This window comes from Lissotriton vulgaris, chromosome 5 (assembly GCF_964263255.1).
Source record: "Lissotriton vulgaris chromosome 5, aLisVul1.2, whole genome shotgun sequence".
NCBI classification, from domain to species: Eukaryota; Metazoa; Chordata; class Amphibia; order Caudata; family Salamandridae; genus Lissotriton; species Lissotriton vulgaris.
Genome location: NC_141693.1, coordinates 401837386 through 401862777, shown reverse-complemented (window position 1 = coordinate 401862777; position 25392 = coordinate 401837386). Strand labels below are relative to the sequence as shown.

At 42.5% G+C, this 25392-nt stretch overlaps 1 protein-coding gene across 2 annotated transcripts in view; it reads left to right on the top strand.

Moving 5' to 3' along the window:
- TP73 (tumor protein p73) overlaps window positions 1-25392 on the top strand; it is a 309820-nt gene that overhangs the window by 52327 nt on the left and 232101 nt on the right. The gene's annotated exons all lie outside the window — the stretch shown is intronic.

The following is a 25392-nucleotide window of genomic DNA, read 5'->3' as shown; positions in this document are numbered from 1 at the left end:
ACCTGTCTCCTTCAGTGTTCACACACCTGTTGCCATCTGTGATGTCTTGAACAGTATGGGGGTGGGGGGTGGGGGTGCACTGTGTTGCTTGGGAGCAGAATGGCAATTCAATCACAAGCATACGAGTGTCATTGTCATTTTTTTAAATTATCTCTCTGGAGGGTGTTGTTGAGAGAGAGAAAGTCATGACTAATGTTCACTATTCAAAAAATGTAGGAATAGTTCTGCTAGAATTCTGCACCTTTGCACAAAGAGTCTCTTTTGCACAATATGCACTCTGTGCAGCAAAGGTCAGAGCCCAGTTCTGTGTGATTCTCAAAGAATCCATGCATTTTCAAGAGTATTGTACAATTTAGATGCAAAACTCCTCGAAGATGTGAGCTTGGTTTTAAAAAAAACCTATACACATAAGGTGCGGAGAATTCCCAGAGGAATAAAAGGGTCTCCGCCTTCTGGCAGACTCAATGCATAGTGTTTGGGAAATTGTCACCAAAACGTGTTTAAACGTGCGACACCCATGCACGAATGTGCATATGTTAGTAGAACTTTAGGAACAGTTGCTTACAAATAGGGCACATATTGAAATGATTATTTCAGGTCTGTGAAGTTTGTGTTTCAGTTACTTTTTTGCCATGACCATATGTTTGATTTGAAATAGAAATATCGGGATGCCAATGGCACACAGCGAATTCAATGTGTGGAGCTAAAAGTGAAAATGTAAATCAGTAAATATCTCTACTTACTCCGTGAAATCAAGCTAACATGACATATTTATGGGGCAATTGTAATCTCCATTTGTAATCTGACTATTATTCATGTCAAGATTCTTCTTTTGATTCTGAGTAGAGAATATATAGAGCACACAAGGGTCAATTTCGAAGGCCCAAAATAAGTGCTTAATATTTAAATGCCTTGTCTTTCATAGTATTTAGGTTTTTAACAAACCAGGTTACAGATAATTTATTAACCTATCACCACAATGTTATGGCCGGTAAAACAACTGGGAATAAACACGATCTTTATGTTGAACTAGATAGTAACACTTGCTTGGTCTGTGTAAGAAAGAACTACATACAGCTCTTTACCAAGAGATTTCGCCCCAGTACCATAACAAAAGCAGGTACCCTTCGTATGCAAATTCCACCGAGGCATGCCCACTTTGAGCAATATGCCTATTTTGCCATTTTTATGAGGTTGGTGTCTCTGGTCCTTGAATTTGGCAGAGTCAGCACCATCTTTGCAGTAAACTAAGACACAGTGATGACAGAGTCGCTCTCTCGGGGGAAATGTTTGGATTTCTGAAATTCACATCTTTTCCAAGTGAGAGAGAGTTACTTCACCAAAGTAAGAGCGGTTGGATATCCCCATGAATATATGTGTGTGATTTGTAACCCCAGCAAATGTTGTAATTCTTGTTTGAGTGTCTCTGAAAAGAAAGAGACAATTGAAGTATGAAGGTATTTGCTTTGCTAATGAGCAGGTTGCTGTCTTCTAAGGCCTTTTGTAAACACACTGCTTTGTGTTCCATATAGAGCTCTTGAGCTTGGAGTATCCGTAATGTAAATGTTGTGACATTTCTTGACAGTACTAATGTAGGTTATCAATGTATCTCTTATGCTGGCTCATGCTGAAAGTTACACAGCAAAAATAGGTCGAATTAATAAACACAAAAGGCAGAAATGAACAGATCGGAGACTAGGAAGCAATATATACATATAAACGGTATAAAAATAGGTAGAAATAAATAACGAAATAGGCAGACAAAGCTAAAAGAATAGGCTGAAATAAAAAAAAGAAAATATAATTATTAAACACGAAAGAAAGCAATACATTACCTATAGGAATAGCAAAAAAAAAAGAAATAGATACAAAATATTAAACATAAGAAACGCAGTGGAAAGTTAGGTAAAAATAACTTAATTGAAATAGAAAACAGGAAGAAGATTGAAACCTGTGCTAAACTAGCATAGACCCGCAAAAACAAATGTGAAATAAACAAATACGAGCAGAGAAAGGAATGACGTCTGGAATAATATTGGCCATGCAGAACACAGACTGAATTCTCCGTTGGCGTTCAAACAAACGGAGTCACTGTAAACCTCCTCAATTTGTATCCGTGTTATCGGCTTCCGAGGATGAGGGCCTTGGCCGACCCTGCTGGGACTTCAACCTTCGCGACCTGCAGTTTTCATTTAAGTATACTATCGCATGCAAAACCTGCTGACTGTTTTTGATGCCACGAGGAGTGAATTAGAAATACGCCGTGCATTTATCAATAAAATGAAGAGTGGAGCGATATTAAGGTAGATAGAAAGGCAGTGTTATGGTAGCAGAACGCGTGATACATTGGGGATATATTGTGCATTCAGTTGGGAATAACATAGTAAAAGAATGTGCACCCCGTTGGAAACAAGTTCGAAAGATGACCGGCAATAGAGTTTACGATAAAAGTTGTTTTAGTGCATCCTGTTTACAAACCAATCTTTCAGAGTTCAATTCACATTTATAGCTGGCTATTGAAGGAATACAGCTCCTTCACAGCTTTCGTGTAGTCTTACTTTGTGCGGAAAGATAGCTCAAAGGGTTGATCCGCATTCTCTCTCTCTCTCTCTATATGTATGTATGTATGTATGTATGTATGTATGTATGTATGTATGTATGTATGTATGTATGTATGTATGTATTTATTTATCTATCTATCTATCTATCTATCTATCTATCTATCTATCTATCTATCTATCTATCTATCTATCTATCTATCTATCTATCTATCTATCTATCTATCTATCTATCTATCTATCTATCTATCTATCTATCTATCCATCTATCCATCCATATCTATCTATCTATCTATCTATCTATCTATCTATCTATCTATCTATCTATCTATCTATCATATAAATATATATATATATATATATATATATATATATATATATATATATATATATATATATATATATATATATATATATATATATATATATATATATATATATATATATATATATATATCAAACGCTGCATCATGGTGTCACAAATTTGAATCGTAAGTTGGCACTATCCTGCTTTTTATCCTTCTGGGGTCTGTAAAACGAATGGCATTGAGGTGTGTCATAGTGACACCACTTATGTATAGTGATACACCAAAGCAAAGCCACAAAACTTTGTCTGCAAGACGCACAGTTTATCATTATTGTGTGCACACTGCATAATGATTATTCTCATTTTCCTGATACATTGTTGTCTAGCAATACATAGTAAATGGTTCTAGCTTTCCTAAAGAACAGCTCTTATTCTGTGCATTTATTTACAGACAAAGTTGTCTCAATTGTATTTAATTTAAATGCATTTTGATGACAAAAGGTTGCATAGTCTAATTTGGCAATAAAATAGAGCAGGCCATGCTACTTCATTAATACCTATCCTGATTGCATTGAAATTCATGATCATTCGATGTGTGTAATAGAAGAGCATGAAAAGGACACCCAGAGTAGGAAAGCTCTATATAGGCATCCTAATGGTAGAAGGCGCTTTACAAACGTTAATAGCACACGATAAGATAAGGTTATGGAGCTCAAAGTGAGAGTTCAACTCTCCTCTTCAGCCTTGACTCCTCCAGTTGTCTTGGGCAAATATCTATTGTCTCAGAAAGTCAGAAGGTAACGGTAGACAAAGACTACCCAGCGCTACAAAGCTGGCCATCCCACGTATACTGCGGCACCTAGACTACGTACATGGTCACTAGCTGACGCTGACTGTACCTCCTCTTTTCCTGCCCTTTGTGAATGTAGAACATTTTCTACCCCACTGTCTTTTCCGTCCACTACTTTTATTTACTCATTTTCATTCATTTCATTATTCATTTTGAGTACTGACCATTGTGCTATGTTACGTTAATTGTTTATATGGGGATCATTCTGCAACCTTTATGGTCTGCCAGTGTCACCAGTGTTCGATACCGTATTATCCTGGTATTCAGGATGCCGTCTCAAAGCAAAGGATGGTGCTATTATTATCAATGGTTATGGTATTTTGAAATTAGATGTAAATTATTGAAATTTTCTTACAACGAAGCAGTTAGTATGTATGTTCCTACTGAGTAGGGTCGTAGTGGTCACTGGTCTTTGAATAGGTGAGCTTTTGGCTCCTTACATTCTTATTGGCTAGTTTACACCTTTCTATTGTTGATGAGGATTTTGTTCCAGATCCCAGGGTTGTAGATGGAGAAGGCATGCCTTCCGTCTGGTCTTTTTATGTCTTGCATTTCTTGATCTCCAGTCTGTTGATGTCATGGCTCCTGGTGTGGCGTTGTCGGCTTAGGTTGTTATTGGTGAATTTGTACTCGTAAATGGATTTACTCACATGCATAATTACACCAGTATATCTTTTTCACAATGCTTCTCACAGTACTAAACAAAACTATTTTTTCAACAATTTTCTTTTTTATTAGGATGTTCTACCTTTCCTTTACTTTGCTGTTCAATCTCACTAGTCCAAACACATGTCCACACTTTCACTGACTTGCAAAATGAGGGGGACTCCCTCCTCTGTACATGAATTTTTGCAGTTTTCTCGTGTTTTGTCCATTGACCTCCAGATCACCATCCCTTCTCTCTACACTTTCCAATATATTTCTCTATCCATCTGTTATTGATGTTCCTTTTACTTTGAAAATGCTGAACTTTTGGTCTCTCCCATTTCTGCCACACCCTCTTGACTATCATAAAGTATTTTCCTTTTGCTTTACTACTGCAAAGTTAGACTATCTTGAACAGCTTTGTTTCTGCCATACAACATCCATGCTAAGCAGATCTTCTAGAAGTCGCATTTTAAGAAAATCCCTCATATTGGCAAAGTTTCCTTTCCCAAAGTCTGTTGTCGTCATCTCAGTATGCATACTTTTTCTTGGGGCAACAATATTTGATGGTCAGGAGCCCAACACCAAAAATAACATTGAGGCATGAGTTTTTGCGACTCCTTGCGAATGGGCATTTTGCACAGTGAATGATTTCTTTATTCATTACAGTTCAGAATTAAAATGAGGTCGCAAATCAATTGGATTGCACAAACAGTACATCCATTGCTCTGCATCCCTACAGTGGTACATCGGAGCTCTAGTGGTGCTACAATTATGACCTAAAAACGCAAAAAGTTAGAAGTAATCTTTATTTGCTCAGTTAATAAAAAACATTGCAAATTTATGAGAAAAGCAACACGCATTGGTAATTTTTGAATATTCAAACAGTCATATAGCCATAGTAAAAAAGTTAAAAGACAAGGATAAAATCCAGGTCGGAATCACCTCTGAGGTTATTTTTTAGCAGCTAAAGGTAAAATGCATTGATAAAATTGCGTTCCCAGTAGGTTCAGTTTCAGCAATGCAAGGTAGTAAAACCTGACATTCACTTGAAAGACATTTCTCCCTCGGGACATTTGTATATCCACCGTAGTAAGTAAAAAGGCAAAGTTGAAAAATAGAAATCAACATAATCTGCAGGACCATTTTATGATTGAACAGTGGACCCATCAACCCAACTAAAGTAAGATTCAGCAACCCAGACTGGTAGAGTTTAAACGTTCGCTTTAAAGACTTTTCTCGCTTGAACTGCTTTATCTGGTATTATAAAAATGCTATAAAAGGGAAGAATTGCTAATCCTTATAATTCTTGCCTTTTGATCTGTTCACATCAATTGGGAGTTTTGGGAAAATGTACAAACGGTTCCTTCCGGAGTCTTGTCACTTAGTCCACTCCTTCGAGCCCCACACAAGTAAAACAGAACAAGTGCAGCCTTATTGGACCTTTTCAGAGCAGGGGCGTTACCCTGTTGAAGAGAACTTTTCTTGAACCCGGTCAATTTAGGGCCAGAGTGATTTTCTTTAAGAACTGATCCACATTTAAACTATATTTGGCAAAACACGCTATGATTTGGGGGGTGGGTCCTTTCCTGCAACACAAACATACTTGTCGACATGTTCTGATATCATAAGAGTTAAAAAGGTTTCAAAGGAGCCTTCTGTGCAGATACATGATAGGTGCATAAACATAAATCTTCTCTTGAGTTACAGCATACCCTGCAGGCCTTGTTCCCCCTTGGTGGGTGCCATTTTGGAAGTTGGACAATGGATGGGAGGAGTCCAAATCTAGCTCAGAGGACTTTGATTTTCAAATAGACCCTCAGAATGGTCTGTGGGTCTGGTTGCACAATTGGAGCCTTGTAGGTATTAATGGTCAACCATGCGTGTTTGCATAATCTAAATTTTGTTTTAGCATCCCACCAAGAGATCGTTTGTTCAGGACTCGCTTAAACAGCTGGTGTAACAGATTCAAGTTTCAGATCTGTTCCACGTTTAGTGGGGAGGAGTATTTGAGAAGAGCTCCCACTTGCGCAACTTCCTGTTCTTGAGGCAAAATTCCAGGCGAATCTGCTTCGGAGAGGGACTTTGAGGAAAGGGAAAAATAAAAGGGAAGACTTTGCTCTGAACTTTGTTCAAGAAAAATGAACATTTCCCATGGAAGATTTCCAAGGCATATGTTGGTGAGGGCAAAATCCTTGCTTTTTTTTCTGTTAGCAGGGTCTGCCAGGAGGGACTTTTACATTTAATAGCCAGAGTCTGTAATGCTGTAATTTGAGAGGCCACCCTCGCTTTCAGTGAGTTCAAGTGCAAGCAATGGGACCAGAACTCTTGCAGCCATATTCCCAGGCACTTATAGCTCTCACTTCTAGCCACAGGGTTACCTCCACAGTGCCAGGTCTTCTTCCGGATAACCTTGTTCCCGAACACGACTACCTTAGTTTTCTAGTAGTTTATAGTTATTTTGTAAGTCGCACAGGATTGGGATAGAGAGGTCATTTCCTTGTGTAGACCTATGCTCCACAAGTTCAATAAGCAATTGTCATCTGCGTATAGCAATACTGTTATCAGTTGTTTACCTATTTTTCGTTGGATGTGAGTGGACTGAGTCTAATTGGACACTCAAGTCAGCTAAATGAAGGTTGAATTACTTAGGAGCCAGAACACACCCTTGTTTAATGCCTCTCTTTATCTGAATTCTGGCCCCTGTTGCTCCCATTGGTGCCCGTGGCCCAACTTTAATAGTTGGATTCAAAGCTCCCTCGATGTAGTACTTCCAAAAGAACCCATTCAAAATAAAAATAGGCAGAAAACTGCACCATGGTTCTCCTCCAAACTGAGGGACTTATAGCAATCCTGTCGAAGATTAGAGCGAAGTTGGAGACCGCATTTTTCACAAATTAGGAAAGTGGAATATAGGAAAGCAATCAGGCTATATAAATCTGAGATTAAAATTGCCCAAGCACATTTTTATGAGGAGAAAATAAACATAGCTGCAAATTCACCTAAGGAAATCTTCTGCATCACCCTTCCTTTAAAACCCCCGACATCAGAAGGAGCACTTATAAGTTGCATTAATCTAGCGGTCTTTTTTTATCAAAAAATTCAAAAAATGTATTCATCTTTCCCCACCACAACGCCTAGGGCCAGGGCAACCATAACAAGTAGTTTCACTTCTCTGCCCAATTGCTTGTTGGAGCAGTTTGCCTTTTAGATGATGAATCATTCGATCAGGTCATCTCTAAAGTAACCTCAGGCTCCCCATTGGATCCTGCCCCCGCAACACTTAACCTCAGTCATCGAATCCATCCGCTCAGTTGTCCTTGATGTTTTGAACTCTTCGATCACCTCTGGCATGGTTCCTACGTCATGGAAATGCGCGATGGTCAGTGCTCTCCTGAAGAAATCCAGCTTGGACCAGTCTAATCTAGCCAACTACCGCCCAATCTCCCTCCTCCCTTGGCTGAGCAACTGATTGAGAAACCCATTAATAGCATCCTGGTTGAGTACTTGGAATCTAACAACCTGTTATGTGATTCTCAGACTGGATTTCGTCCTCAGCACGGGACGGAAATGGCCCTGCTGGCGGTGACAGAAGAGGTGAGGAGGCTGCTGGACAAAGGAGGAACAGCTGCCATCATCCTCCTGGACCTCAGTGCCGCGTTCAACACCGTTAACCATAATATCTTAGCCCATCGACTTAAAAGTATGGGAGTGTCGAGCACAGTACTGACTTGGTTCCAATCCTATCTCAGCGACCTCTATTTCCAGGTCTTTGAGGGGGATGTGGTGTCCTCCCGGCTACCTCTTAGTTATGGGGTTCCACAGGGTTCTGCCCTGAGCCCTACGCTTTTTAATATCTACATGAGCCCTCTGGCGGAGATCGTCCATCCATTCGGCATTAAGATCATCACCTATGCAGACAACACTCAGTTAATGGTAGCTATAAATCACGTTGAGGGGTCGTCTAGCACCCTAGGCCCTTGCCTAGAGGCGGTAGCCGAATGGATGGAACTCTCATGCCTCAAGCTCAACGGGGACAAAACAGAGATAATGCTCCTGGGCAATACATCTTCCTCGGTCCCCGCTCTCCTGTGGCCGGCCTGCTTGGGCCCCGCTCCACCCCAAAGACACAGATGAAGAGCCTTGGCATGTGGCTCTGGATTTCAACCGCCAGGCTACCAAGCTCTCAGCCACTTGCTATCGACTGATGAGAATGTTGTGGAAAATCATTGCCCTCCTTCCATTCCAGGCAAGAAGAATTATGGTACAGGCCCTTATACTCTCTTGCCTGGATTATGGGAATACCTTATATCTTGGAGCCACTCAATCTACCATCCATAAACTGCAAGTAACGCAGAATTGTGCAGCCCGGCTGCCTTTTCAGAACCCACGATGGTAGTTTGCAAGACCAGCTCTGAGGAATTGTCATTGGTTCCCCATCCCGGCCAGGATACAGTTTAAGGCTATGCGCCTGGCTCATAAAGCCATCTGGAAGACTAGTCCGGCCATTATGCACTCTCTGGTCACCTCCTATCTTCCTCACAGAACCCTGCGCTCCAGTTCTTTATGCCTGGCCACCCCCAAGAAAATACAAAGAGTGAGATGGGGCGGACGCTCCTTCTTGTTTAATGCCGCTAAGATCTGGAACTGTCTCCCCCTTGCTCTTCGAGAGAACAACAATCTTCTGGCCTTCCGGAAACTCTTGAAAACCCATCTTTTCGGGACGCTTCCGTAGCACTGTGGCTACGGGTTTTCTTCTGCCCTTTTATTAATCAGCGCTGGGAGGCCTCAGGGTAGCCATTCGCTATACAAATAGAATTTCATGCATTCATTTTCTGAATATAAGAGCTTAATTCCTCAGAAGAGATTCTCAGGAATTTCCCAGGCCATGAGTTTTTGCCACAGGCAATTTCTATTGACCAGATCAAATGCTTTGGTCAGGTCTATAAAGCAGGTATATACCACAGATTTTTTCTTGCATGTTTTTCCGTGAGCAATGCTAAGGCTGTCAGGTTATCAACAGTGCTTGAAGCGAGTTGGAAGCCTATTTGATTTATTAGAATCAGGTTCCTTTCTATTGCCCAAGATTCCAAATCGGCAAGTAACAGTCCAGCAAATATTTTTGCGTTGATGTCAAGTAATGCTATCATGGGGAAGCTGTCTGGGTCGTGTATGAACCTTTCTTGTAAATGGGGTGAATGATTGCCCCGTTCCACAAATCCGGGACCCTATTATCTGATAGGCATGTTTTGTATATCCTCAGATAGCTTTTCCAGAAAACTGTGTTGTTTTTAAATAATGCAGCGGGAAGTCCATTTGGTTCAGGAGCCCGCTGCTTCTACAAGCCAGGAATTTTGCCTCAACAGAGCATTCAGGGAAAATTAGATCTGAGGTCCTGCTGAGTAAGCCTGAGGGGGCAACATTCTTGTTATGGTTTTGATATAAATTCAAGATGTATTCTACCCATTTATCTTCCGCAACTGTATTTTTTTGAAAATGTATTTGAAAAGTTTTATAGAGAGCGAACATGACCCTTGCGGGTATCAGAACAAAGTGGCGAAAGCATGAATAAAATCAGCACAGTGGAACAAATGACGTAGATAAGTCAACACGCTGTCAAACAAAAAGGGGGTAAACAATCAACGTCTGGGTCCGGGTAGTCGGCACAGCTAGTACAGTTTCAGATGGGCCATTGAGCGAAATAGCAATTTAACAGCCAAACACAAAATAAATCTCAACACAATAGAAAATAAGTATCTAATCTGCACACATGGGGGCTTGAGAAGGAGTAGAGGTAGATGCAGTTACTGTTCATTCAGAAATATCCATGTGGCATGTTTCTTGAAAGATGCAGTGAAAGGATTGGCTCTGTATTGCGTAAATTCTAAAATATGAAGATTAAGGTTCAGCATAATCTTCACTTGAAACGCAGACATCTGCCAAGAATGTTGAGGCCTTAGAAACTGATGAGTCAGTGGCCACTGACAATGTAGTGGAAATAACTACCTTCAATGGAACATGCTGATTTCAGCAAAACAAAGGTTTGTAGTTCGTGTGATCGAAAATTTCAGCAAATGAACTTGACTCGTCGTGCGCTTCAACTATGCCATGCTCTAGGCAGTGATGTATTTTCATTGATTGACACCTTAATAACAAAGATGGAATTAGACAGTAGCACACAGGTTAAATATGCATTGTGTGTAACCAAGCAATTCATGCAACACTAAGTGACATTGTAGAAGCACTGTAGATAAGTTCCCGCTGTCAGGGACAGGTGTATTAAATCGAGTATTGTGAAGGATGTTGGCAAAAGAGCACATCATTATGGCAGGTTACTATAGTCAACTGTGTACTATGAAAGCTTTCCCCTGTGTCCTTTTAGGCATCAGAAGGATCAGGCAAAACGAATGTTTGGCCAATATTGTATAATAAACACTATATATATATATATCACTACTTGTAGCACGAGGGCCATAAATGAGGACCAGACATCCAAGGCATTGAAAAAAGTGATAGAAAGAGAACTGATGCAAATAGTCAGCAGGTGGTCACAAGATCTAAAATATTTCTCTGAACTGATTATAGTGTACCTTTTATCATTGGTAGAAAGATTTCTCATAGGTTCTGTAAGTATCTGGTCCATTATGCTCCTCCTCGGAAAAAGATAAATATTGTGAGATTTAGCCCATGTCAGTAGCTGACAAACTGTATATCCGCATGGGAAAGAATCTAAGTGGAATTTGTAATTCAAGGAGAATCACTTTGACGAATTGTAGAGATCAAATGATCTATCAAAAGCAACCCATCTAGGTTGTTCTGGCTGGCATCTGTGAATTTGTTTACCTATTCCCATCGGCTGATGTCCTGAAGAAGGTCTTGCTGGAACTTAGAAAATGGGCCAAAACATGTTCACCATTTGAATGCTGAATGCAAACATGTTTGAATATGCACTGGTTGTTTAGTTTCATTCTATTAAAGGTAGAGTGCAGGAATAGAATATGTACAGTTGAAATGTTCAGTTCTACATATACTTTAATCCTTCAGTGCATTTTCTGTGAAACAAACTCAGTGAAGATGTTTACCGATTAGGTGTGAAACATTTTCCATTTGTGAATAGAAAAGGCAATGTGATCACTAATATATTTTGGGGGGAGGGGGCGTGCATGGTTCCCTTCCCCAGGCCAATGTTGGCCGTGGGGAGCCTATCCCTGATGCCCAGATGATATTGTGAAGCCGGAGGGGCCACCTGACCCCCTCCCCATGTGGATTGTGGCCTTGGGAACCCCTTCTCCCAGGGCCCAGCCTTATTAGAAAAGTGGAGGTGCATCTGGTCCCGCTCCCAGGTCAATTCCGGGCCTGGGTGAACCATCCCCCGAGGCCCAGCCAATGTGAAAAAGGGGGAGGGGGCACACAGCCACCCCTTCTCAGGCGATTTCAGAACCGGGGACCCAATCCCCGGGGCCCAGCCTCATCAACAAAGGGGAGATGGCCACACTGCCTCCCTCCCTGAGCCATTAATGCCCCTGGGGTCCCAATCCCAGAGAGCTGGCTCATGCTATGTCCCGGGGTTCCCACCCCCAGACCTGTGTTTGCTCTTTCTTGGTGAGAACAATTTCAAACTCCCTCCAAACAGGAGCAAACACCAAGTCCACTGACAGCGGACTATTCTTCTGTTTCCCTCCATGCACTGAAGCGGACAGGGAATCAGATCAAAAGATTGCTCGTGCCTGCAGGGAGCAGCATTTTTAGCTGCTTCCTGCGGACAGGAGCAATGCTGGCTCCAGCTGGATTTGGGGATCCCAATAGGGCATGGGGGACTTGGGGATCCCCTTCAGCCCCCAACTAAAGTGTGGGGATGCCCTGGATGGGCACCAGGGCACCCACCCTTTGTTGGACTGGTCCCGGGGGTTGGGAGCTGAGGAACCGAAATTGGCCACGGGAGGGGAGATGCTTGCCCCCTCCCCCATTGGACAATATGGCCAGAGGCTGAAATTGGCCCGGGGAGGGGGCTATCCCTTTTCCAACATGGCCAGGCCCCAGGGGTTGGGGTCCCCAGGGACAAATCATCCAGGGGAGGGGGGGCAACGTGCTCTCCTCTCCCCAAACAATGCACCCGGCCCCAGAGAATGGAGTCCTCTGGGTTGAAAGCCGCCCAGAGAGGGTGGCCACGTGCCATCCTCTTCCAAAAAAGTGGCCTGGGGGTGAGGTCCCTAGGGCCAACTCATGGAATGGTTATTGACATCACTGATGACATCACTGATGACATCTCAAATGACATTCTTGATCACATCATCCAGTGATTGTATTTTATAAAGGTTTCTGAGACTTCAAGATATATATACAAAGGTACTGCATAAGTGAAATTACTTTTCTTTCTATACTACTAATAAGTGATATAATTTCTAACATGTGAGTTGAGTCATTGAGTGACTATCTGTATCATGTGTGAGTGGGTGTGTGAGTGGCTGTATGAGTGTGTGAGTGGCTTTATGAGTAAATACGTGTGTGTGTGAATAGCAGTGTGAGCGAATAAGTGGTGTGTGACTAGCTGTATGGGTGAATGAGTGGATGTGTGAGTGGCTACATTGGTGAGTGAGTGAGGATGTGAGTTGCTGTATGGGTGGGTGAGTGGGTCTGTGAGTGGCTGTATGGGTGAGTGACTGGGTATGTAAGTGGCTCTATGGGTGAGTGAGGGGCTGTTTGAGTGGGTGTTTGGTTAACTGTGTGGGTTTGTGAATGGCTGTATGGAGAGTGACTATCAGAGTGACTGGCTGTATGGGTAAGTGAGTGGACATGTGAGTGCTTGTATGGATGTGTGAATGGGTTTGTAAGTGGTTGTGTGGGTGCCTAGATGAGTGGCTCTGTAGAGAGGTTGTATGGGTGAGTGTGTGGGGCCGTGAGTGGGTGTATGGGTTAATAAGAGGGTATGTGAGTAGCTGTATGGGTTTGTGAGTGGCTGTAAGAGCGACTGTATGGGTAGGTGGCTGTGTGAGTAGTTGTATGGCACACAAAGCCATTCACTTCAATACCCCTTTGTACCTCGCTCAGAGACTGGAGTTCTCATGTGGCAAGAGAGCCTCTAGAAGCGCCAGCACACTATTGCTCAAATAGCAAAAATTCAAGAATAAAAAAAACCTATAATCGAGCCTTCGCTGGTATAGCACCGAGGATTTGGAACTCCCTCCCTCCTAAAGTCAGAGTGAACCCTTCCATTGTCCTCTTCAAAAAGGGAGTCAAAGTGCTCTTGATGAAGACATGTCTGCCTCTGACTGGTAATTCATGTGGATACTGAGGTCACAGTTGCAGTTCTGTGGCTCAGCTGCTATGTTCACGAGATTCCTTTTGCTCTATATGACTTTGTATCTTCTGCTTTTGGGTTCTGTTTTGATTGCATGGATCTGTATTCCTCTTGATGTATAAATTGTAAAGCGCTCTGATACCCCCGGTGGTCATGTTCGCGCTATAGAAAACTTTCAAAATAAATAAATACATAAATAAGTGAGTGGCTGTATGGGTGAGGGAATGGGTGTGTGAGTGGCTCAATGGATGAGTGAGTGGGTTTGTGTGTAGTTGTATGGGCGTTTGAGCAATTGTGTGGGTGTGCGAGTGGATGTGTGAATGGTTCTGTGGATGATGTCATCAGTGATGTCATAAGTGATGTAATTTGAGATGTCATCAGTGATTTCATCAGTGATGTCACTAACCATGCCATGAGTGATGTAATATGTGAGGTCATAAGCTGTGCATTGCTGGAGTGCAAGTTATAGTTAGCTCAGCTAACATGACAAGACTACAAAGAGGTGAATCTCCACCAAACAGTGGAATTTCCTCTTAACTATATGAAGGAAGTGCGTGTTTGTTTGGTGAAGATGTCCTTGTGTCCCTCTGTATCAAGAACACATCACCAAAATCATTGGGAAACAAGTATGGGGGCCTTTTGATGAATTGTCCATCAACGTGGGAAAAGGCGGGAAGACCTGTGCATACTACAAAGGAAAATGGGGCGAGGCCTAAAGAGTGGGGCTTGCAGATGATTTTGGGTATTTGCATACTCAAGGTAATTAAAAGGGAGAACCATGCTGTCTCTTTTTAAAATTATACATGGAGAGAGGGGCTGGTTTTGGCCTTGGGGACCCCATCTCCCGGGGCCCAGCCTCTTCATACTGGGTGCCCTGGAGCCCAACGAAGGTACCCAGTGTGCAACGTTGGGGACTGTAGGGGGGAGCCTCAAAGAACACATGGTCCCTGCCTGCTCCCCGCCTCCAGCGGGAGCTGCCATTCCTCCCACTTTCAGGGAGCAACCAAAAATACTGCTCCCTGCATGTGGAAGCAATTCTTTCATTTGTTTTCCTACCCGCTTAACAGCTGCTGGGAAAACAGATGAAATGTCCTCTCCCAGCGAGTGGGAACAGTTTTCCTGCTCCCTCTTGCTGCGGGCGGACTTACAGTATGCTCTCACTTGGCCGGAGAAACAAGAGTAGACTATCTTACAAGGGTGGGCACCTCGGAAGATAGGGAGCCAGCCCTAGGAGTTTGCGGTCCCCACTGCCATGAATAGTTCCAGGAGAGATGAGCCCCGCTGCCCCCTCATTTAATTTTGAAGGCCTTGCCTCAGGGAGGTGGCGGTCCCCAGGGCCGAGAATGGCCCGGTAGGTGGGTCCCATTGCCCCCTCCTTCTAAATATTTAGCAAGGACCTGTGGAAGTGGTGGTCCACGAGGCCAGAAATGACCTGGGGGGTGAACCGCATGGCCCCACTTCCCCTTTTAGGTTCATTCGGGCCCAGGGGAGGTGATGGCTCACCCAGGTACCCATGTTTAAACAAACTCGGGAGATTGCGCTTGTTTTTTTTTTACATTTTTGCCACGAATTTGCAAATCTATTGCAATTTTTGCCCCGAACATTAAAAAAATATGCTTTTTGGGCCAAGCAGTTTCTCTGGGGGACCCTAGCACCAGGCCTATGGGGTCAGGGTATTCCTACCCTGCCCCCTTCTCACTTTTTTAATGTTTGTATTTGGGGGTCAGCTGAGTCTGAGTTCCAAGATGGCTGCCAACACTTCCTGGTTGGATTGTTGACAGCCAATCAGGTCTGTGCCCTAGATCGGGAGGATTTGCAGAGGGTTCATGCCTCTAGATATATACATTTGGTTTTTCTTTAATATCTCCAAAACTACTGATTGGATTTACATATGTTTACATATACACAGGATATACCTTCTGTTTCTTACAAACTCTCATGTGGTCTCCCTTTGTGCAATCTTCTGCATGATTAATTCTTCCCTTAATTGGCCTTTTGAAATGATTACCAGTTGAGACATTGTTTTTCGGTTACATACTCTTACTTTCAAAGCCACTTAGCCAAAGATGCACTCTCAAAAGTGCTCAACAATCTCAGGCATGTCTGACAAAGTTAAGGCCCGTAAGTGTTAATGTAACTAACTTGATTTGGAAATATATAACATAGAGAGTTGACTGTACGCAAATGATTTCATCTACAGGAACACTATTTTGCTTTTCTTTTGTTATAATCATCCCTGGAAAAGGTGCTAGTTAAATAGCAGAACAATGTTCCTCTGTTCCAGCCTCCGCAAGGTTATCCAAGTCCCTGTGAGGTAACACACACACGTATTGCTCATGAGATAGCTCAGTTCTTCACAATGAAATAACGCAAATGTATGAACCCACAACACACACGATAGTTGACAGTCCCTTAAAATGTTACTTAGATTGGGCAACGGTAGGACCACTGGAATGATGCATCGGGGGAGGACCAAATTTTTCTGAAGAGTTCACTAAATTATGCAGCAAGAAAAGGCAAATTATGCTGCGTAATGCTGACAATGTGGTATGGCCAGCTAGCCTAACCCTGTACTATTATCACAATACCCCAAAGATGGTCCTTGAATTCACACAAATAAATCCTCAGCTCAGTCCTGGTAGGGTGACAAAGAGCAGTCAGGCTTTACTAGAGGAACACATGTTAAGCATTTCAGAATACCAACATGAATGAAAAGTAATTGACATGATTCTAAAGAAATCTGATACGAATTTATAAAAATTAGAGTGTATTTATATCTTAATTTAGACACCAAAATGAAAGGAATAGCATACATATAACCGGAGTTATTGTTTTTTGAAGCAATATTAAATCAGTGCAGTAAAATACATAGCCAAAATAACATTGCGCTCAATATCAAAACCACTTGTGACAACCGGTCACTTGCAGGTTGAGTTACTTGGAACCCTTATAGGCTTACCATCATGCGGGCCACCGCTGATGTTGGATAATGGTTGCACGGTGTTCCCTGTAGATGCAGTGTCGAGTGTGGGGGTCAGTTACCGGATTGGTGGCCAACAAGCCTTGGCAGTGGTAAGCACAGCGAAAAACTTCTTGAACTTTACTGGGTCCGGGTGAGTAACGTAGTGGCCGGAAACTTCAGGGCAGGCAAGAATACAACTCCCACAATGCAGTGGACCACATGGTTTTGGGCCATACCTCGGAGGTCCCAATTGCCAGCGATTCTTTGGATCCGGTGAATGTTTTTCCCTGCAGTTTGCAGGGGACTAATGCCACTAGTCCAGGGGAAACTGAGAGTGCTTCTGGCTTCCACAAGGGTCCCTCTCTTTGGTAGTGTCAAGTTTTAGCCAAGGACGAGGGTCGTTCACTCAGTTCCAAGTTTGTTGCTCAAGGGACAGAGTATCCCTCTTTTGCTTTTTCTGTGGGCAAAGGCCTGTTTTCTGCGACACAAGTCTCCACTTGGTTCTTTTTGGAAGTAAGTTGTTAAGAACTGAGTTTCTGGTGTCATGGGGGTCCCTTAAATCCTAGATTTAGGGAAGTTAGGGGTGTGGGAGCTAGTAGCCAATGGGCAGCTAGTCTCTGCAGCCAGTGTGCCCCTGGGATGACCACATCAGGTAGTGTATGTCACCTTTTCAACCCAGAACCGACTATTTCTGCCCTCGAAAGATGGCAGAGTTCAATTTTAGATGTACAGAAAAGGCTGCACATCCTAGGGGTGTGGCCAGCCGTCCTAAGTGTGTATACCTCCTGCATAGCTAATTTCCTGCCTTGCCCGGGTGCAAGTGTACCTGGGGCAAGAGGAGGGCTGTTTCCTCCTCAGGGGAAAGCCCATATGCATATCAGAAGTTCCTCAGCCTTTGAAGCTCACTGCTCTGATGTGTCAATCCACTACACTTCTGGGGAGGAGGGAAGTGTGCCCTCCTTCGTGCCCAGATTTTTTTCATGACTCCTGGGAGTTATCACACTGACTGGCATAAGGTCAGAATCTTGTCTTGGTAGCAGCAGGCACAAGAAAGCGCAGGCTGGTGAGCCAGAGCACAGTGAAGCTGGGGCCACCTCCAAGCTGCCACCTGGGTGCATGGCATGTCACCCAGGGCATGAGAATCAGGTTAGGGGTGAGAAGACATTTTGTTTGACACCAAGCTCGACATATCAATATGTTATCATAATGGAGCTGGCAACCCGGGCCTGCTTGGGTGAATGTCACATGTTATCCTATGGACCACCCATCACTTTCAGTGTACTTTAACGGTAGAGACATAAAAGCTTGCACTTACATGTCTACACTCTTAATATACTGCACCCTGCCTCCTGGGCACAGAAGGCCTTCTCTAGAGGTGAATGACATATGCTAAAAGCAGTGCATTTGACTATGCCACACAAGATGAGGGCACAGTTGATTTCGAGCAGTTTCCACTGCTCCTGCAGTCTGCAATGTTAGGCCTGCTGTCAGTAGTTTGCTTAGGGAGCCAGGGTGGTACACAATCATGCTGCAGCCCTGGGGACCCCTTTACCATCTATGCACTGGGTACCCCTGGTACCAAAGACTAGCGACTTATCAGGGGCTAAAAACTCTGTCAATTGGGATTGCCAATTCACACATACCAGTTTCAGGTAAAGAGCACTGGGACTGGAGCCTGGTTAGCAGGCTGCAGAGCACTGTAAGAGTCAAAAACAGCATCTAGTACTCCATATGGGGCAAAATTGAGGGGACATCTGCAAAAAGCCCTGTTTACTTACAATCACTTCATTGTTTTTTCAGTTTTTTTTATCCGTGTGAGCTAGAGACATCGTTTTTAAAAAATAAAATCTGCTGATTATAGATTGTGTAGCAAATGCATCATATTCCTAATGATGCAGAAACTGCAGTGGCTGCAAAATAACATAATTCCTGGGGCCCTGGGTAGAGGTGATTGCTTTGCAAAGGGAATAGAAGGTACAATCTTAGTATTATGTAAAAGGTATACACTTCAGAATTTTTTTAAGACAATCACTAAATTCTGAGAGGTAGTTTAGTGAGCTAAATGCGCACTACTGACATATGTGCATCTCCGGAGGTCATGTTTTAGAGATCTAGCAAAACCAACTCAGTCTTCTATCCTTCTGAGGTTGGTAACAGGAGACCATTACATGGGAAATTACACCCGCTCTTACTTATTGCACTTAGAAATGGTAGTAGCTCTATATGCAAAACTAGTCTGCAGCCCTTTATGCTCCAACAATGCCAGCCATTCCCATTTCATACCAAAATCACTAAGAGGGCATAATCATGACACAGCAGTGTAAATATCAGGATTTTATGTTTTCCTTTTAATACTTAATACAGTTGTGATATTATAAGCTAAGGCAGAAAGCCAAAGATGTTGCAATAGGGGTCTCAGACCATGAAACTGGAAGCAGTGCTAGTGGAATCGAACATATTCTGTTACATATTCTTGCTCAAGAACTGGGATCCAGGAGTGCCCCACGGAAACATCCCTCCTGTATTCTGAGGCCTTGTGCCATAAGGAAGCTGTGCCAGCAAATTCCGGTGTGCTTCGCCATGGTGGAGAAGGCTCTTATGTACTTTTCCATCAAGACCGACTGCACAATGCTTCACTTAATGACAATCTAAAGGCGTTTGTGTACTAGTGGTGTCCTGTTTGGAGGCAGTTGGAAGTCATGGGCCATAACTGGAAACTCACACAGCCCATACGAGGAAACAAAGATATACCCTATGGAGTGACACTTCACAAGTTGTTATAGATAAACACATATGTTGAGGTATTTTTGAATTTCTCAGACTCAGTCCATTTAAAATATATCCTTCTGCGGATGGTGTCTAGAAATTCAAGGCATGTTCGACTGTGTGTAATTACACAAATTGCAACCATTTCCATTGGTACACCATACAAACTGTTTTTTCAGCACTTAATAACACAACAATCTCTTGAAAAAATCATAAACCCACTGTGCTTTCTTACATAAAATACAAATCTGTTACCTGCGTTATCTGCTATGCTCTATGGCAGGGATATTAACCCGATGAGATATTTTATGGTTATTTAGTGCTGAAACCAGAGACAGATTCTCCAGCAAATGAATTAGTCACCAGAGAAATGCTACCTCTGTTATATCATATAACATATTGGATACACATAGATTTTTTCAGAAGGTGTATTAGCTACTAAGCTAGCTGAAAATGCTATCTGTTTGCGAGGTGAATGTCTTTATTACCCTATTTTACCACGTCGGTTATTTGTTTGGGGCGGTATTTGTAAATAAAAAAATAATGCGTAGGCTGACTGTCTTGTACTCTGCCACTGATGACGACACCTTGTGTGACTCCACCCCCTGTCTACCTGCCGCCTTCCGCACAATGTAAACTCCCTTGACTATATTTTCAATTTCTAGCGCTGATATGAAAAGCCAATTAGGTGCATTTTGAAGTATGCTCCTTTCAACAATAAATGGCGCTATCGTGCACACGTACTGTATAATATGAGTTTTCTGGCTAATAACAACACTTCGTTCAAATGTCTGCGTGCAGATTGGTCATGGGGATAGCCACGGTCACTATATTTCGACCACTGGGTGGTAAGTGCCACCTAGAGTGCTGTGTTAGTTGCTAGACAATTTTGTTCTTGTTTAGGGATTCTCACAAAGATTCGTTGGGGCAGAGCAGTGACTCACTCTGGAGTACTCCTTCGTCACCGAAGTCAAAAGGGTTTAATTTGGGCCGATGGTTGCAGTGTTTAATTTGAGGCGGTGATTTCCGTTGCTCAGCACTGGCTCTTAAACATCAACGCCGGACACCAGTTAAGGACACATTCATTTAGGGTCTGATTAAGTGATTTGCTCAGCATCATGGGATGTTGAGCCCACACCCAGACTTGAACCTGGTACCCCGGCTTTGCAGTCCGAAGCTCTGGCGTTACGCCACACCCTCTCTCCGCTTTCATGGTTAGCAGTTGGTTCTGTTTTAGGCAGCACTAATAGGAGAAATGGGTTTTTACCAATTAACCACTGTGGTTGAAGCTCCCCCCACCCCAGCACTGACTTTTAGGGACCTGCATTTATTTTTCATCCTCAGACGTTGGCTCGGAGCAAGAGAGAGAAATACAGAAAGGGAGGAAAGAAGGAGAACGTGGAAACAGTGGTAAAGAAAGAAGAAGTGAAATGCAACTTGGAAAAGTGAGCTACGGAGCCTGGGAGTGTCCAGCGGTGGATGAATGAGGCGTCAGATGGAATAAAGATTATGCAACAATGGTGTTTGACACCCGACCCTAAATATCTACAAGCACGGGCTTCTGACCAATAGTTTGCTACCGGTACTTATTCTCTTAGAAATGTAGCCAGCGCCTTGATATCTTTAGGCACTATACAGAGGGTTTCAGATTTGGACAATATAATTTCATCCTACAATCAGGGCACAGATGGAAGCTTTTCGGTGTGCTTATTTTTAAAGAGAAATACCAACATTTTACTTTCAGATAATAAAAGCAAAAGCTCTGCATAAATAACATAGTAGTTTAGTGAATGTATGTATTTATCTGGGATTTTGGTAGCTGAAAACAGATACCCCTTGAAGATCATGATGGAAAGTATGGGAATCGCACTGGATCCTGTTTCCAGCAGCCATTTTTCGGCCAGATCCAGCCGACCCAGGGAAATACGCCGAATTTGTCCTGGTGTCATTTTCCGACATAGCAACACAATTCAGCAGCGCCTGCATGTTGTATGCATTCTGTTCGGTGCAGCAATTTGCCGGCAGGGGGCTTTCATATTTGTATTTCCAGGCAGGTACAAACAAAGGCATGAGTTCGAGGGCCATCAGCCATTCTTTTGTTCATATATAATCCTGGTGGGGAGCTACCTGGATCCTGACACTTATATACCAATGAAATGAAAGGGAAAAACTCATAGCTTATCACTTCACAAGTATTTTAAAGAAACTGTGACTTGGGGGCATGTTTTTGACTTTGTTCAACACTCAATTTAAGAGACGTGCAGGCACTGTAAGAATGCAAGATTTATCGATGTGTATGAGCAATTAGCCTAGTAATGATTTAAATGGCACCCACTAATTTATTTTTTATTTTTCATTTTTATAGCCTACTCATTCCAATGTAGGGTGTCAGAGCACTTTACAGCAAACACAGAGACAAGTGTGTAAATCAAAGTACAGGAAATTATACTTCATGCACGAGTTATAAGGTGTAGGAGTCACATATCATCCATACCTGTAGACATTATATATTAAGAGTGAATGGTCGGTAGAAACACAAAGACAGGATATAAAATGTAACAGTTATTGGGGTTGTCTGTACTGACACAACTTCATTAATTCCCTGAGGAGGCTTTCTTTGCAATCTTGGAATAACAAAACATTGTGAAACAAAACTAATAAAGATCTAAACCTGTGGCTTACAGTTTGAATGCAGCTCCTTGATCTTAGTAAATAGATCACTGTGCTATATTAGAAGGACTGCAACCTATGAGCTGGAAGTAATGCAATGATAGTGTCAAGAGCAGTAGTCCACTTGCCTGTGTACATAAAATGCAAATCCTTGATATGCATGTTACACGATGTGCTTTGCAACAGGAACATTAAATCTCAATGCTACTTAATAAGTCAAAACTGTGATTGGGCAAAACACAGAACGCTCCCAGAACTGCATCAACCACCAGAGTTATCTTACCACTATTATACTCCACTTAAAATTGCTGGGCACATAAGGATCTCTGCAGCAGGTGTCTTAACCATGTAAGATATTTTAAAATGCAGCCTCATTGTGACAAATTAAGTAATCTAGAGTTACTGCCACGTATGTCCCTGTTGACAATTTCTTTGCAATAATTGATTTAAAAAAAAAATGTATAAATTGACTGTCAGATACTGCATTTCAAGCTCTGGTCCTCGTGACTCGAACCTCCTTTCTTCTGCTGCACCTTAAGCGCCAATGTACGGGCTCCCGGAGTCATTTTTTTTCCAATTGAAGGTATGAAAAAATCATAGACTTGTGACATCTCAACCGAGTAAAATTAGTGGGCTAGATTCAAGTTAGGTAAAACAAAGTTTTCCTTTTGGGAGGTAAAAATAATTACCAATTCAGACACTCACTTCACTCAGTCAAAAGCTCTCACTCAATTATATATTGTCAACTGGTTTGGGAAAAGCTCAACAATGAAAAAATACAAATACAGATATCATACAAAATATACAATTTTATTTTCTATAAAAAACATAAATCGATCTACAATTTCATTAAAACCTTACACAATACATGTTAAAACCACCTAATGTGGACTGGGAGAAATATAAACCAAAACAGTGAACTTTGTCTTGGTGTTTGTTAATTCGGACACTTTGTTGGCAACATTGGGAAGTAATCCATTTCTTATACCCAACTATTAGTTGACAACTCCAAATTTAAGCCTTTTTTTAATGCGTCAACGCGTTTCGGAGACCCTTGATGATTATGGCCTCCTTCTTCAGGACAGTATTTTTTAATTTCTCCAAAATGTAATATTTCACCTAGTGTATATAAAATATTACTATTAATAGTATTGTGTAAGGTTTTAATGAAATTGTGCCTTTCATCATTGGCAGAAAAAATAGCAAGATTGCACTTTTGTACATTTGTGTATTAATATGTTGCTCCTATACAATAGGTCGCAGGGAATAGCTCAGTAAATTGAAGTTTCTAGTGTTTTTATTCGGCTCCGTAAGGAACAGTGAGTGGTCTGGCAGTGTGTCACCTCTACTAAGTATCAGGCCCGGACTGGCCATAGCGGGCATCGGACAATCCCCCGGTGCGCAGCAGGGGTGGGGGGCCGTTTTTGTTAGAGGGCCGTTTCTGCAAAATCGGCCCTGTACCAAAATCGGCCGAAAACTGGCCGCTCCACCACAAGAAGGGAGGGGGGGGGGGCGGCCGAGCGCTTTGCCAGGGCCGGTTGTTGTTCCCTGTCCGGCCCTGCTGAGTATGATTGTGATTGACTATCTCAGTTTAAGGACGGATTAAACATATGAAGTGAAATGATTTCCTTACAAATCGGTTTCCCTGAAAATCCACAAAGCCTAAAATGTAATTGACTCTGACCCAACCCCATTGCCTTTCAGAAGCACTGAACTGAATCTCATGTAATCTGCATACAGAAATATACAATTCACAGATTCAGGGAGAGTAAACACCATGGATGACGAGGAGCAGATGACATGAACTGCACAATAGAGGATTTTTTCATCTGTGTTTGCACGACACGTTTGTAATAGCTACTTTACCTTAATTATTTTGCAACGGCCAGGCTTTTTTTCGGCAGCTAAATTTTTTTTCAATTTTTGCTAGTTGTAGACTAAATATAAACATTGTTTTTTTGCATGCTCTACACAGCACTAACTGCCACACAAAGAATAGAGCAAAACAGTGATCTATTAAAATGATGTGGTGCTTAATAACCCACGTCAGTACATATTAACACAGCTAATAAAAAACGCCACTTGGTGGCGTGATTAAAAAAATAATATTTTTTTAGAAAACCGAGGCCCCCGCCCCAAAGTTTTCCGATTCTTGTAATTCGGAACATTGAGCCTCACGAAAACAAAGCAATTTTAGCCTTAATAATGGAATGGACTGTACCCTGCGTTGCGGCTCTTGACAGGCAGAGGGCGCCATGTGATCTCCCATGAGAACTATCGAAACAAGTGCCTCTTTCCCTTCTATACCGAACAACCTCAGTTATAGTGCGTGGAAGACAAGCAAAACACAAATACTAACAGCAGTTTTCAAACGTGTGTAGAGTAAAACTGTTGTTCGTTTGTTAACCTAACTCTAAAATGTCAGTTTGCTCTGGCTTTGACCAGTTCAAAATTATACATAATGAGGCTCTACAGTTGAACAAGCTGTAAGAAATTGGGGTGTTCCCTCCTGATTAAGCCTGTTTTCCTTCACATTCTGCATGTATCGTACGATACTGCCATGTTTTCCTTCACATTCTGAGGCAGATTTACAAGCCCCTTGCGACATCTTTACAACACAGCGGCGTCGTAAACAATGCGCCACTATGCAACATATTTACAACGTGACGCATCTAGGGAGATGCGGCACGTTGTTAAGCCCTGCGCTACATTATACCTGCGTCAGGTATAATGTATGCAGGGTGGGCGTTCATTTACAAGGAAGCCTCGTAAAAGTGACGCAGTGAAATCTACAAGATTTCACTGAGTCACTTTTACGACCCCGCTGAGTCAAAACCTTACACCTGCTTGTAGCAGGCTAAGGAGTGATGCAGCACAGCAAGTATAGGCCACCCCTGAGTAGCGCAGGAGTTGCGTCGCGCTTGCAACACGATTCCAGCACTGCGTCACCTTTACGCCGACAGATGCGCCACACATCTGTCTATCCTATCACCACGGTGCGCCGCATTGTTAATGCAGAGCCTTCTGGTGGCGGAAGGCTATTTTTCCGTAACGCACAATGAATGGCGCATCCCTGCTACAATGCAGGGATGCGTCAGTTATTGTAAATCTGCCTCTTTGTATGAGTCGTAGGATACAGCCATGTTTTTCTTCACATTCTGTATTTCTCGTAGGATACAGCCGTTTTCCTTCACATTCTACATGTGTCATAGGAAATGGCCATGTTTTCCACACATTCTGCATAAGTAGTAGGACACAGCCATGTTTTCCTTCACATTGTTTTTGTTGTTTTTTGTTTCAGAGTTTTATAATGCGCGAACTTGACCCGAAGGTATC